Source organism: Canis aureus, chromosome 4, assembly GCF_053574225.1.
Source record: "Canis aureus isolate CA01 chromosome 4, VMU_Caureus_v.1.0, whole genome shotgun sequence".
Classification (NCBI taxonomy): domain Eukaryota; kingdom Metazoa; phylum Chordata; class Mammalia; order Carnivora; family Canidae; genus Canis; species Canis aureus.
The window spans coordinates 41,361,955-41,375,971 of NC_135614.1; the positions used below are offsets into that span (position 1 = coordinate 41,361,955).

General features: G+C 44.3%; 1 long non-coding RNA gene across 1 annotated transcript; it reads right to left on the bottom strand.

Moving 5' to 3' along the window:
* Positions 1-2,702: 2,702 nt before the first annotated feature.
* On the bottom strand, positions 2,703-9,073 carry LOC144312611 (uncharacterized). Its single transcript, XR_013378113.1, has 4 exons — positions 8,332-9,073; positions 7,761-7,816; positions 7,374-7,514; positions 2,703-6,632 (listed from the first exon to the last, which is right to left on the bottom strand). It is a non-coding gene; the product is annotated as an uncharacterized LOC144312611 (long non-coding RNA).
* Between the last annotated feature and the right edge of the window lie 4,944 nt (positions 9,074-14,017).

The window sequence follows — 14,017 nt, forward strand, 5'->3', positions numbered from 1 at the left end:
GGCATGCGGTTGTCTCACGCAGATTGCAACCTGCTGCTCTGTGACTTGGCCCCCCACACAGACCTCGCTGAGCCTCAGCTTCAACCTGCAAAATTCACAGATAATCAGCATCTCCCTCCAGGATGGGTGGATTAGAGGAGATGGTAGTTGAGGTAACACAGGACTGGTATAAAGGAAACTACTTCTGAACTTCCCCTGGGGTAGTCTGGCCCCGCCTCCGAGGTTTCTGTCACAGGGCTTGAAAAATCCCAGGGGAGGCAGGTGAGCGCTCAGGATCTAAAAGCAGGACCAGAGGGCAGTTTCCTCATCTATAAATAGAGGTAAATCACGGCACCTGTTCCTCTGGGAGGATTCAGAATGCACAGTGCCAGCACTGGGTCTGGCGGGGTGGGAGCAATGAACCAAAATCTTCCCCTGGAGCATACACAATGGCCTGACCAGCTGCCTCTCCCTCTCTCTGACCTCCAGCATTTCTTTCATTCATTCATTCATTCATTCATTCATTCATTCATTCAACAAGTGGCCTGGCAGTTTGGAGAGAAGGAAATTATCCTGAACTGGAAGTCTAGAATGGCAAGAAGGTGTGAGGTCCTTGTGTGGCCGCCACCAGGCTCAAACCACTCTTTGCTGGCCCTGTACAGGAAGGGAGTCACACAGAGGTAGCTTTTGATCACATGTCCCCCCTCCTCAAAATGTGGTCCACAGTCTCTCCGGTGGTAGTCCACAGGCCAGCTGCTTGGGCATCATGGAGCAAATTCTGGGTATGCATTTAGCATGATCTCCGGGAGATTTGTTGGCACATCTAAGTTTGAGAGAGGTGCTGCTGCAAAGGACCTTGTTCCTGGAAGCCGAGAGGGGTAGGGTTTGCTTGGGCTATTCTTTTTGCCTGGAGCACTTCCTTCTTTGTTCTCTCACCCTGCTACATGGCCAGTCCCCCAGTACCTATTCTCCCTTTCTTCATAACTGTAAACCATGTGAACAGCACCCAGACTTTGGAGCCATACCACATGGGTTCAGGGTTCATGTTCCAGCTTCTCCACTTACTGACCCGTTCCCCCATTTGTAAGTGTATCTCAGTTTCCCCGCTTGTAAAATGGGGGCAATAGTAGTACCTTCCTCACAGGTCTATTGTGAAGACGAAATGAGTTGATATGTGTCAAGGACTTAGGACTGTGCCTGGCATAGAGTAATGCAAAATAGGGTTGACTGTCAGTATTATTTTTCCATGGTGATGGAGCTCCAATTTTTGGCTGGTCATATAGGTGCTCAGAATAAAAGTTGCATTTTTCAACTCCCTTGCGACTGACTAGGTGTGGCCATGTGACTAAGTTCTGGCCATTGAGATGTATGGGGGAAGCATCTTGTGGCAGCCAGAGGGATAGATGGTAAATATTACCCTCTCCTTTCTCCATATGGCTGCCCAGAATATGGATGCCACCATCCTGGACCACCTGGTGAAGGTCATACAGAGCAGAGCAACAAGATAGAAGGAACCTGGATCCCTGTCATTGAGGGGCACAGTATATGTCCTCAAACATCTTCCCAGACATCTAAGCGAGAGAGAAATAAGCATCCCTATTGTTTAAGCTACCTTTATTTTGGATTTTCAGGCATTTGCATCTGAACCTAATGCTTATACACCTGTTCAGACTGATGAAGTACTCAACAGCTCAAATATTATATGCAGAATTGGCCAGGCTCGCCGTTATATGTTCACATGGCACCTTGGGAGAGTATGTCACAATTTGTGAGTATTGTTAATTGGCTAATATCTACCTTCCCATCCTGACTGGAAGCTCTCCAGGGAGGATAGATGGCTGTTTGCTCACTCTTATATTCCAGCATCCAACCAGAGCCTGCACATGGCAGAGGTACAATGACTATATGTCAAAGGCTGGATAGAGGCTTCCCAGGGAAGTAGGCCTTCCCACTGAATAGAGAGGATGGGGAGGGAGCACATCCACAAGGATCTCTGGGGGCTGTTGGGGGTCTTTAAGTAGACCAGGCTGCCAGTCCCAGGTAATTCATCTCCCCAAAAGACTAAGATGGGACTAAGGAAATCAGATTATGTGGGAAAGCTCTGGATCTCTTTGACCTAAGGAGTGACTTAATTAAAATTGGGTTTTAGGATTACTAATCTTGTAGGACCCTATGGTAGTCAGCCACCAATGTTCTTCCTCTGAAGTTCCCATGCCCTTGTGCAATCCTCCCACAACAAACAGGACTGACTTGGGTAACCAACAGGACATTGCAGAAATGACAGTGTATAACTCCTGAGCCAAAGTCACAAAGGGCATTAAGGCTTCCATTTAGGCTCTCTTGAATCACTTATTCTGGAGGAAGCCAGCTTCTTTGTCACAAAGATACTCAAGCCCCACATAGAGGGGTCCGTGTGGCCAGGAGCTGAGGCTTTCCATTATTGGCCACGTGAGTGAGCCATGCTGGAAGGGAATCCTTAGTCCCAGTCAAATCTTCAAAGCTACATTTCTGACCTATAGCCTAACTACAGCTTCACAAAACACCCTGAGCCAGAACCACCCAGCCAAGCTGCCTCTGAATTCCTGGCCCTTAGAAACTATGTGAGATAATAAATGCTCATTTTAAGCTACGAAGTTGTGGGTCATTGGTTACTCCGTGGTAAAATTAATACAGGCTCTATCCCCACTTGGTTTTCTATAAGTACCTTCTTTTTTTTTTTAAGATTTTATTTTATTTATTCATGAGAGACACACAGAGAGAGGCAGAGACATAGACAGAAGGAGAAGCAGGCTCCCCGCTCCCCAGAGCCCGATACAGGATTCGATCCCTGGATCCCAAGGATCATGACCTGAACCAAAGTCAGACACTCAATCACTGAACCACCCAGGTGCCACCTGTTTTTCTATCAATACCTTCTCCTTGCCTTCCTCCACCTCACCCCCAGCTGGCCAGTCAGACAGTAGTCTAGCTGAGTGACCTGGACACATTGCTTAACTAGTTGGGTGTCTGAGTATGAAATGAAGGATAATAATACCTTATGCTACCTTTAAAGGCAGGAAGCCTTTAAAATTTCCACACTAATCAATCCACCTTCTGGTATTCATACCCTAGTGTAATCTCTTTCCTTAGTACATAAATTGGACTTATTGACTCACTTCTAAGGAACAGAATATAGCAGGAGAAATGGCATGTTATTCCTAAGACTGTTTAGAAAGAGATGGTGACATCTGTCTTCTCCCTCTTGCTGTTGCTTGCATGGGTTGCCCTGGGCAAGCCAGCCATGCTGTGAGGCAGCCTTTAGAGAGGCCCGTGGGAGTTAGCCGGCTTGTGAGACGCCCGTGTGAATCTCCTGAGACCTGACAACGGCCTGTAAATGAGCTTGGAAATGGATCCTGCAGCCTCAGCTGAGCCTTGAGGTTATTGTGGCCCTGGTGGGCAGCTGGATCGGCCCAGCGGCATCTGTCTGACCTGTGTTTGGATCCTGGGAGATTAACAGGTGTTTGTTGCTTTAAGCTATGAAGTTTGAGGTGATTTGTTATACAGCGTAACAAATACGTGGTCCTAAAAGTATACTGTGAAAATGAAGTAACATGTGTCTAGCATGCAGCAGGTGCTAATTAAATGATTGCTAAATGAATCAATCAATAAACAAATGAGGACACCTGGGTGGCTCAGTGATTGAGCATCTGCCTTTGGCTCAGGTCTTGATCCTGGGATCCTGGCACTGAGTCCCATATCAGACTCCCTGTGGGGAGCCTGCTTTTCATTCTGCCTATGTCTCTGCCTCTGTACGTCTCTCATGAATAAATAAACAAAATCTTTTTTTTTTTAAATCCATAAACAAATGAATGTTTGATAACATAGAATGTTCCCTGAATCCAAATGCTCATTTGCCTCCACCCCCCTCCTGCCCAGCACATTACCAAAAGGTGTTTTAAGCAGGGGAATGGCCAGCTCAGATTTCCTTTTCTGTAATGGGAGACTGGTTTGTGTTCCATGGGTGGGGCTGGTTTGCTGTGGTCTGGATGGAGAGAGATTAAGAAATAATAACCTTTGGCAGCTCAGAGAGGTCTTAAGGGTAACTTAGTCCTCTGAACAAACAACTCTTCTTTCTTGCTCTATTCAAATCTCCTCACCAACCAGAAGACATTCATTCATTATGACTTATTCACTGAACACCTCTTGATGATAGGACCTCTGGATGAACATGGCACATGCCTGCTTTCAAGAAGTCAGGGAGGAGGTGAACAACAGTGTGGTATCAATACAAAAAGCCAGGGTCAGGGTACTAACTCCTTGTGCAGATACAGCTTCATGTGGTAAGCACCATGGTATAGGCAGTACCAGAGGTCCCGGGAGGCCAGGGAGGGGTCCGTGATTGCTCCCATAGGGATGAAATGGTCTGAACTCTTTCAGCTGAAGGTGAAATAAATCATCTCAAATCAATGCACACTGTCTCAGGGGGAAGAAATCCAGGGGTAGATTTGGGTTTTAGGCACAGTTGGATCTAGGCACATTGCATCAGGAATCTGTCTCCATCCTAGTCTCATCTTTCTTCTTTTGACTTCAAGGTAGCCTTGCCCTTTGTGGTGGCAAAATGTCTGCCTGAAGCCCCAGGTTGACATTTTCCTGCTCAGCAACTTCAGCAGATGATGATGACCAGTTTCCTGATACCTCCAGCAAAGTCTCCTGGGTTGATCCACAAGCACCTGGCTTAGGTCTCAGCCCTGACCTGTGGCTCCTGGAGAATGGAGTGTGCTGAACACCAGCCTCTAGTGCCTGGAGTGGAATTAGACTCATCCTTCACACACCTATTCAGATGGGAGAAGGGTGGCTTCCTAAAGAAACCCTAGATGGGAAGGTTTCTGGGATAGATGGGAAGGATGCTAGGAGGCAAAATCACCAGGTATCTTATCTAGGGATCAGGGAATGTTAGCTGGACAGGTAACCATGTGTGCAGAGGGGGGATGTGTCTCCTGCCTCAGCACCAACCTCTGTATCCTACACAGGTGCACATTTGGTGGGAGGATACATGGGTGCAGTGTGTTCAGTGTTCCCATTTTGTATTAAGTGAGGTGTTCCCCCACAGCTATGCAGGAAACTACTTGGTCACCAGCCCCTGGCAGATAACGTTATAGCATTTTCTTTCTTTTTTTTCTTTAATTTTTTTAAAGATTTATTTATTTATTTATTCATAGAGACACAGAGAGAGAGAGAGAGAGGCAGAGACACAGGCAGAGGGAGAAGCAGGCTCCATGCAGGGAGCCCAATGTGGGACTCGATCAGGGGTCCCCAGGATCACGCTCTGGGCTGAAGGCTGCACTAAACCCTGAGCCACCCAGGGCTGCCCCATTATAGCATTTTCAATGCACATGAGGAAATCTCAATTCTTTGGATTCTCTTTTTCTGAGCCTCACCTTCTTCCTTTTTCATGAGTCGTCACTCTACCTCTGAATCCAGATAAATCTAGGCGGGTCTGATTTCTCATGCGAGGTGCAGTTCAGTCTTATGTCTTCCTTGAGATCCATTTGCCTGACCTCTTTCTCCTTGGCACATTAACTGTTCACTGAGCTCCTGCTCCATGAGTCTCAAAACCCGATGTGCTTTGTAGTGTGCTAGCCTGTGTTTCAGGCTCCTCCATTCTCCTGTCTGTGTGACCCTGGGAAAGTTTCTGAACCACTCTGTGCCTCAATTTGCTCATTGGTAAACTGGGTTAGTAGTGCTCATATCATATTAAATGCCTTGATAGAGGGTCAGCACATAGTATAGGTCAGTAAAATTGCAATTTGCCCACACCCCTCCACTCTGAGAACCCTAGGGAGGGTGAATGCAAAGATAGTGGCATTTGGTCCAGCAGAAAGGAGGGCTTTGTGTTATACACATAGAGTGGACCTCTGGTCAGCCGAGGGTGTAACCTTTCATCCACACTTTTCAAGAGCTGTGAAGGTCACCTATCTGAGGTCTGAGGTCTCCCCCAGACAGTGCTAGCTTCTGCCTCCAGGAGTCACCTCCACAAGCCACGTGACTCAATGCCACCTGCTCACTTTCTTTATCTCTTTCTGACCCAGAGCTCACCTGGACCCTTTCCTTCATTGTCTATGGTGTGGCTTGAGGTGGGGTGGTGGGGTGGGGCCTGTACAGCCGACACTCAGCTGTGCCCCCACCCCTGAGGGCTTCTCCCTCCATTCCCGTTCCTCAGCTAGACCTGGAAAGGCCTTCATATGGCCTAAAGCATGCATTTGTGTCACAGCATATGGGTATCTCCATGTGTTGGCAGTGCTGACGTCTAACCCGGAGCAGGTAGGTCTGTTCTCCTAGCTGATGACTGTGCCATGCTTCCTCAAGGTGAGCTGGGGATTGGCAGAGTGTCAAACCAACTTTGAGGAGGAAATAGAATAGGGAGGTCTGGGTGTGGCTCCATGTCACTGAAGCAAGTCCCTTCAGCTCCCTGAACCTCAACCTCTTTCTGTGTAAATTGGGGATCTTTGAGGAGTAGAGGTCATTTGTTCATTCATTTGCAAGTCAATGATGCACCTGTGAACAAGACAAGCATGCATGTGTTTAGCACCCCCTAAATAGTGATAAATATACCAAAGTCCAATAATAATATGTTCTTGGTGTCCCCAGCCAGGTCCACACATTTTCCAAGGAGCCTGCAAAGAGAGAAAGTCCAAATGAAAACCTGGTTCACCGTGACCCCCAGAGTTGCCTGACAAGAGATGAGGTCAAAGGTGGAAGAGAAAGCTCTGAGCTCAGAGAGCAGGATCCTACGCCTAGCTCAGCTGGTTCCTTTCTGCATCACCATGGGGTCCTCTCAGTCCCTACTGTAGCCTTAATTTCCCCCTCTGCAAAATGAACGTGGCACCCAGGTCACAGGATAGTTGACAAGGTCAAGTGTTTATCTTGTGGTTGTATCAGAGCCCCCAGTACTTTCAATCTGGTTCTAGCTGGATCTCAAGTCTCATCCCCTCTCTGGTCTCAAGGCCATATCGGTGAAGTGAGGAGATCTGTGGGAACAACCAGGGCGTCTCCTTGCTGTATGAGTTTATTCTTTTTTTCTTTTTTTTTCATTTTCTTCTCCTTTCCAAAACAAGTACATTCTTAGCAGACCCTAGATGTGGCTTCCTACTGAGGTAAATTCAAGAAATCCTGACTGAGCCCCAGGAGGTGTCTGGGTATTAGGAGTATAGATGTCAGCTGGGCCCTCCTCTCCAGAAGAGTCAGCCCATCAAATGACCTCCTTATGCCCTGCCCACCCTCTCACGAGTCATATAGTCCTCAAGAACTCTAATCTGGCCTAAATCAGAGTTATTAAAGTAGAATTAGCTTTCGTGATTTCTTTTGTTTTCATAAACAAATTAAAAGAATAGTAATTACTTAATTTAAAAACTAACCTATGAAAAGACATTCAAACAGGATAAAGAGTCCACAGTGAAGAGTAAAGCCTCTTGTCCCCCCCACTCCCCAGCAGAGGTGACCACTGCTGAAAATTTTCTTTACTGGACTGGGTGGCTGGTGATGATCTCAGACTTTCCCTGGAAAGAAAATGGACGCAGACATCTCTCTGCTTTCCCAGCCAAATGCTCTGAGGCCAGGAAGGAGGAACAAGAGTGGGAACTTCCCGAGAAGTTGAGAGTCCACCAAAAGGCCAGAGGGACGGCAGTGTCCTCAGGGGGCCTGCTGGGAACTAAGGTCAGTCCTCTGGGTGGGCTCAGGGGGGATTTTGGGGTCAGAGTTTGGCTAAAAGAGACCTTCAACCCACTTCCAAGAGACCCACTAACCTTGTCAGAGAAGGTCTTCTACAAATATTTGTTGAGTGACTATGATAGGCCTCCAACTAGGATTAGAATTAGGGTGAATTAGGAAATAGAACTGGAAAGACCCCAAATCTTACTATGGAAGCAGGCAACAGGGAGAGAACATTGGCTGCAAATCTACTCTCTGACAAGGGCTTTTGTCAGGCTATTTTCAAATTAAGTTTTAAATACACAAATAGTGTAGAACTGCCTTTTCCGTGTAAAAATGAAAACTTGATGGATGAAGTGAAGCCCCCCCTTTGCTCTCTAGCTCCAGTCTTGGTTTCCTTCTGCCTCTCCAGGGGTAACCTCTCTTTCAATTTGGTATGAATCCTTCCAACTTTCTTCTCTGCATTTTTCATACATATACGTTTTCTTTTCCTTTGAAGAATAATGGGATCATATGTATTATTCTGCCATTTAATCTTTGGATCAATAATATATCTGAGAGATTTTTTTTTTCAGGTGAATACAGATCAACACAGAGCTCAGAGTATTTCACATTAGCCCTACTACAGATGATCACATAGTGGCTCAGAGGATGTAAGTGACTCACCACAGCTGGTGAGTAGTGCAGCAGGATTCAGACGTGGACAGGTCTTTCCAAATTTGGACTCTACCTGCCCTTTACCTAATCTGCCTGTGGTTTATACCCTAAGTTTCCTTTGGTTTATGATGTCATCCATTTAAAGGAGACTGATCATAAGGCATGGGACAAATTGGCCACCTCTTTCCTGTTAAAATACCTCCATGGTTGCCCAGTACCCAGGGCCTGGGTATAAGTCCCCCGACCTGGTGAGAAAAGATCTTCTATATAGGGCTCCTTATAAATTCTCCAGCCTCGGGCAGCCTGGATGGCTCAGAGGTTTAGCACCGCCTTCAGCCCAGGGCGTGATCCTGGAGACCTGGGATTGAGTCCCACATCTGGCTCCCTGCATAGAGCCTGCTTCTCCCTCTTCCTGTGTCTCTGCCTCTCTCTGTGAGTCTCTCATGAATAAATAAATAAAATCTTAAAAAAAAAATTCTGCAGCCTCCCCTGCTCAATGCTCCATTCAGAATGCACCAGCATCTCCAAGCAATTAAGTTAATTCTGGCACTATCCACGTAGAGATAGCATCAGATCTCACAGCTTAAGGACTCGATTCTGCAAGACTGCCCCACTGCAGATGTCATTCCCAAGGCTGGGATTGTCATCTGTGCTTCTGAGTGACTGGCTGTAAGTGAGAGTTTCCTGAGACCTCCTTCTTGGGTTGAATTAATTTGCTAGATTGGCTCCCAGAACTCAGACATTTACTTATTTTTACCAGTTTATTATAAAGGATACTGATGAACAGCCAGATGAAATACATAGGGTGAGGTATGTAGGAAAGGGTGAGGAGCTGCCATTCTCCTGTGAGCACCGCCACATGTTAACCAACATGGAAGCTGTCCAAATGCTGTCCTTTTGGTTTTTTATGGAGGGTTCATTACATAAGTATGATTGGTCAAATCATTACCATTAGTGATTGAACCGAATTTCCAGCTCCTCTCCCCTTCCTGAAGGTGGTGGAGGGGGCTAAATTACAACCCTCTCATCAATCTTGTGTTGGTTGCCCTGGAACCAGCCCCATCCATCCTTAGGGGCTTTCCAAGTCATCTCAGTAACATAAACTCAGGAGTGATTGAAAGGGACTCGTTGTGAATAACAAAAGACAACTTTATCATGCTTATCGTTTAGGAAATCCTAAGGGTTTTATTTTATTACTTTTTTAAAAGACTATTTATTTTAGAAGCAGAGTATATGTGATCGGGGTAAAGGGGAGAGGCAGAGAGAGAGACAGAATCTTAAGCAGGTTGCATGCTGAGCACAGAACCAATGTAGGTCTCAATCCTATGACCCAAGCTGAAATCAAGAGTCAGGTGCTTAACCTGCTGAGCCGCCCAGGTGCCACAGACTCCTAAGGGTTTTAGGAGTTCTGTGTCAGAAACAGGATGAAGACCAAATACCTATTTCTTATACCACAATATACTCCAGAAAAAAAATAACTAGCAAGTCCCCTCATGCCACACAGTTATTTCTTCTCCAAATCCTTGGCCATATAGTCCTCCCTGCCTGATAGACCAGCTCCTCACCCTAACCCTTCTTTGCCTAGTTTACTCATCCTTTACACATTTCTATGTATCCTTTGTGACATGATAAAGGGCCATCCACTCTTGGTCACCCTCCCAGTCACGCCCACCCCCACCCCAGGCTAGGTTAGCTGTCCCACCTCTGTGTTATGGCCCACAATGTCTTTTACTTATGGATGTCAAAACATTTTCCATCCTATTCTAACTGCCATTATATATCTGCCTCCCACTTTTGAAGGTGAGCTCCTTGAAGTGAGGGTCTCTGTCTCATTCCTCCATACCTCCAGGCTCCAGACAAGTCCTGTGCTCATGGTGGGCATGGCCAACATGTTTGTGGAGTACAGATATACCTCAAAATAGTGAACAATGGTGTCTATTGTCTTGTGTTGAGCTTTCAGTGATGATATGAGAGAGAGGAGGTTCATAGGATGATAGTATAAAAAGAAAAACTCAAGCTCTCTTGAATTAAATTTACCCAAATGGCAGTCTTGCTATCCAAATGCATGGTGACTGTGTTGGATCATATTTTCTCAAACCATCTTCTAGCTCAACTCTTCTCTTAGCTCTGTAATGTTCCTCTTTTCTTCTCTTTCATCTGGTTTTTGAGGCTCCTGAAAGAGGATGCATGCCAAAGTTTTCATCTGAAATCAATGCTGACAAGAGCTTGTTGAGCCTTGTGGCTTCATCTCCATGGTTACATCCCTTGTTTCAAAAGGCATTAAAACCCTCTGCCCACTCTTGAGACTGGCAGGGTTTTCCTAAGAAGGACTGGGGAGTTTGCTTTTAGAGGAACCATTCCCCTCCTCGAGATTGCAGCAAAAACTCATTATCTCTTAATTAGCATTTGCCTCTTGCCTCAAAATTTTAATGTCATCTTCTGTTGCTACTAGAATTAAGGGAAGCCCAAAGCTTTCACCCATTTCCCCTTACTTCCTTTTTCTCTGAAGAAATCTGAGGGAAAATCTCTTTTCGTTTCTTTTTTTCTTAATGTAATTTAATGCTTCTTTCGGGCAGCCTGGGTGGCTCAGCGGTTTAGTGCCGCCTTCAGCCCAGGGCGTGATCCTGGAGACCTGGGATTGAGTCCCACATCAGGCTCCCTGCATGGAGCCTGCTTCTCCCTCTGCCTGTGTCTCTGCCTCTCTCTCTCTCTCTCTCTCTCTCCCTGTCTCTCATGAATAAATAAACAAAATATTAAAAAAAAAATATTTTAAAATACATATATAAATGGGCAGCCTGGGTGGCTCAGCGGTTTAGCGCCGCCTTTGGCCCAGGGCATGATCCTGGAGACCTGGGATCAAGTCCCATGTAGGGCTCCCTGCATGGAGCCTGCTTCTCCCTCTGCCTGTGTCTCTGCCTCTCTCTCTCTCTCTCTCTCTGTCTCTCATGAATAAATAAATAAAATATTAAAAATAAAAATACATATATATATAATTAAGAATGGAATTTCTGGGTCATAAGATTTGTGTGTTATTTTTCAGTATGGCAGTCCCAATGTCCACTGTTGTTCTGTGAAAGGGAGGTATATGCAAAATGATCTCCAAAGGAGCTGTAAGACCCAAGAAAAAACCTGACAAGTCCAGCTTGATGAGAAGTGGTTTCTTAAGGGGACTTATAGACAAAAGCATGCCTTGGGCATTTCTTGGGCAGCCACAGGACCCCACCTTTGTAAGACCTGCTTTTATAGCCTAGAGGCTGGAGAGTACAGTGCTGGCAGTCATATCTCCAGAACCAATCAAGGATGTATTTAAGGGTGTCGTTAGACAAAAAGAAAGAATGTGGGAGGGGGGGAGCTGTGCTCAAGAAAGCTTCAGGTCACAGAGCAGTCATTATGGCAGATTTGTCCAAGATGACTTCAGCACAGTTTACATACCTGTCATCAACAGTAGATGATCCTTCAAGCTGCTCTATAGCCTAACACTATTGTCACAGCTACAGTCTGCACTGGTTTGGTGGGTGTAAAACAACAATGAGGTTTTATTTTGCATCTTTATGACTAATAACAGGATTAAACATCTTGTCATAGGTTTCTTGGTCATATTCGTTTCCTTTTATCTGTAGAGTATCTATTTAAGTCTTTTGCTCATTTTCCTATTAGATTCCCTCAGTTTTATGAATCTGTAGGACTTTATTTTGAATATTAATCATTTATTGATTATACATTACAAATATCTTCTCCAAATTTATCATTTGTCAGTTTATCTCTTTTGGTGTCTTTTGATGAACAGAAATTACTTTAATGCAGTCGAATGTATTCATTTTTTTCTTTGTGGTTTCACTTTCTGTATTTTGCTTAAGAATCTGTCTCTCCCTGAAATCATAAAGATATTCTTTATTTTATTCTAAGAGCTTTTTTTCTCCCAAATTTATTGAGATATAGTTGATAATGTTGGGTAAATTTAAGGTGTATGATGTAATGATTTGACACACATACATATTGCAAAATGATTATCACAATAAGATTAGCTAATGCATCCATCACCTCACATAGTTACCATTTATATGTGTGTGTATGAGTGTGTGGCAAGGACATTTGAGATCTACTCTCTCTGTTAGCAAATTTCAAGTGTACCATACAGCAAGTAAATATAGATAGTCACCATTATGCACATTAGATCTTCAGAACTAAAATTAGTTCTCATAACTGAAATTTGTACTTAAAAAAAAGATTTATTTATTTCTTTTAGAGAGAGAGCATGCAGACATGTGAGTGGGAGGGAGGGGCAGGGGAAGAAGGCAAAAGAGAATCTCCAGCAGACTCCCCACTGAGCATGGAGCACAACTTGGGGATCAGTCTCATTACCCTGAGATCATGACCTGAGCTGAAATCAAGAGTCAGACCTTGACCAACTGAACCACCCAGGTGCCCCTAAAGTTTGTACCTTTTGAGCAACATCTCCCTGTTTCCTCCACCCTCAGCCATTGGTAACCACAATCTAAACTATGTTTCTAGGAGTTCAATTTTTTCTAGATTACATGTACAAATGAGATCATACAGTGTTCCTTCTCTGACTTATTTTACTTAGTATAATTCCCCCAAGTCCATCCACATTGTCACAAATGGCAAGATTTCCTTCTTTTTTACAGCCATAATTCTTATAAGATTTTCAAGGTTTTAAACTTTCATATTTAAGCCCCTGACTCACCTGGGATTGATTTTTTGTGTGCTAAGAGGTATGTTTTTTCCATTTGGAGAGCGAATTTTCCCAGCCTTATTTACAGAATAATTGGTTCCTTAGCATTGGTTTTCAGGTCATCCTCAATCAGAAATCAGATTTTCTATTACATGTGAATCCCTCTATCATGACTTTTTATTCTATTTCATTAATATATTTGTCAATCACTCTACCAATTTCGTATGTTGAATGTGTTTGCTTCATCATAAGTTTTGATATATGGTACACTAATTCCCTGCCCAGAATTCTGCTTTGGGAGTGTCCTAACCTTTCTTGGCCCTTTGCTCTTCCATATAAACTGAAGATTCAGCTTGCCAGGTTATAAGAAAAACTAAGTTGGGCTTTTGATTGAAGTAGTATTAGGGTCCTTTAAGGAGAATTGCCATCCTATCCATGAACATGGTATGCATCTTCATGTATTTAGGTTTTCTTCAATGTCATTTAATAAATGTTGTAAGTTTCCTGAAAGGATCTTGACAACTTATCTTAGGAAACTTAAATTTGTGGTTGCTTTGGAAATAATATCTTGAGTCCGTGTACTTCTAAGACATACTTGTAGTCACACTATATATAATGTGCTTTTGCCATTTATATCACATTATATCACTTTTTCATAGGCTTACTGGATATCAGTAGGGAGGAGTAACTATCTTGCTATTACTGGATCCCTCAGAATTCTGGTTTTCATTTTGCTCAAGACTCATAAGAGTCTTAATTTTTTCTAAGAACTTGGAGTTTGGAGTCTGACTACCTTGAATCACAATCCTTGCTCTCCCTCATCCTAGACAACATCCTTCACCTCACTGCTCCAATTTTCTTCATCTCTAAAATGAAAATGATGATGATACCTCCTTCACGGGCTGATTGTAATGATTTCATGAGATAATAGAGTCAATTGCCTAGCACAGAGCCTGGCACATAGTAAGAGCACAGTGAAAATTAGCTATTATTATTTCTTGA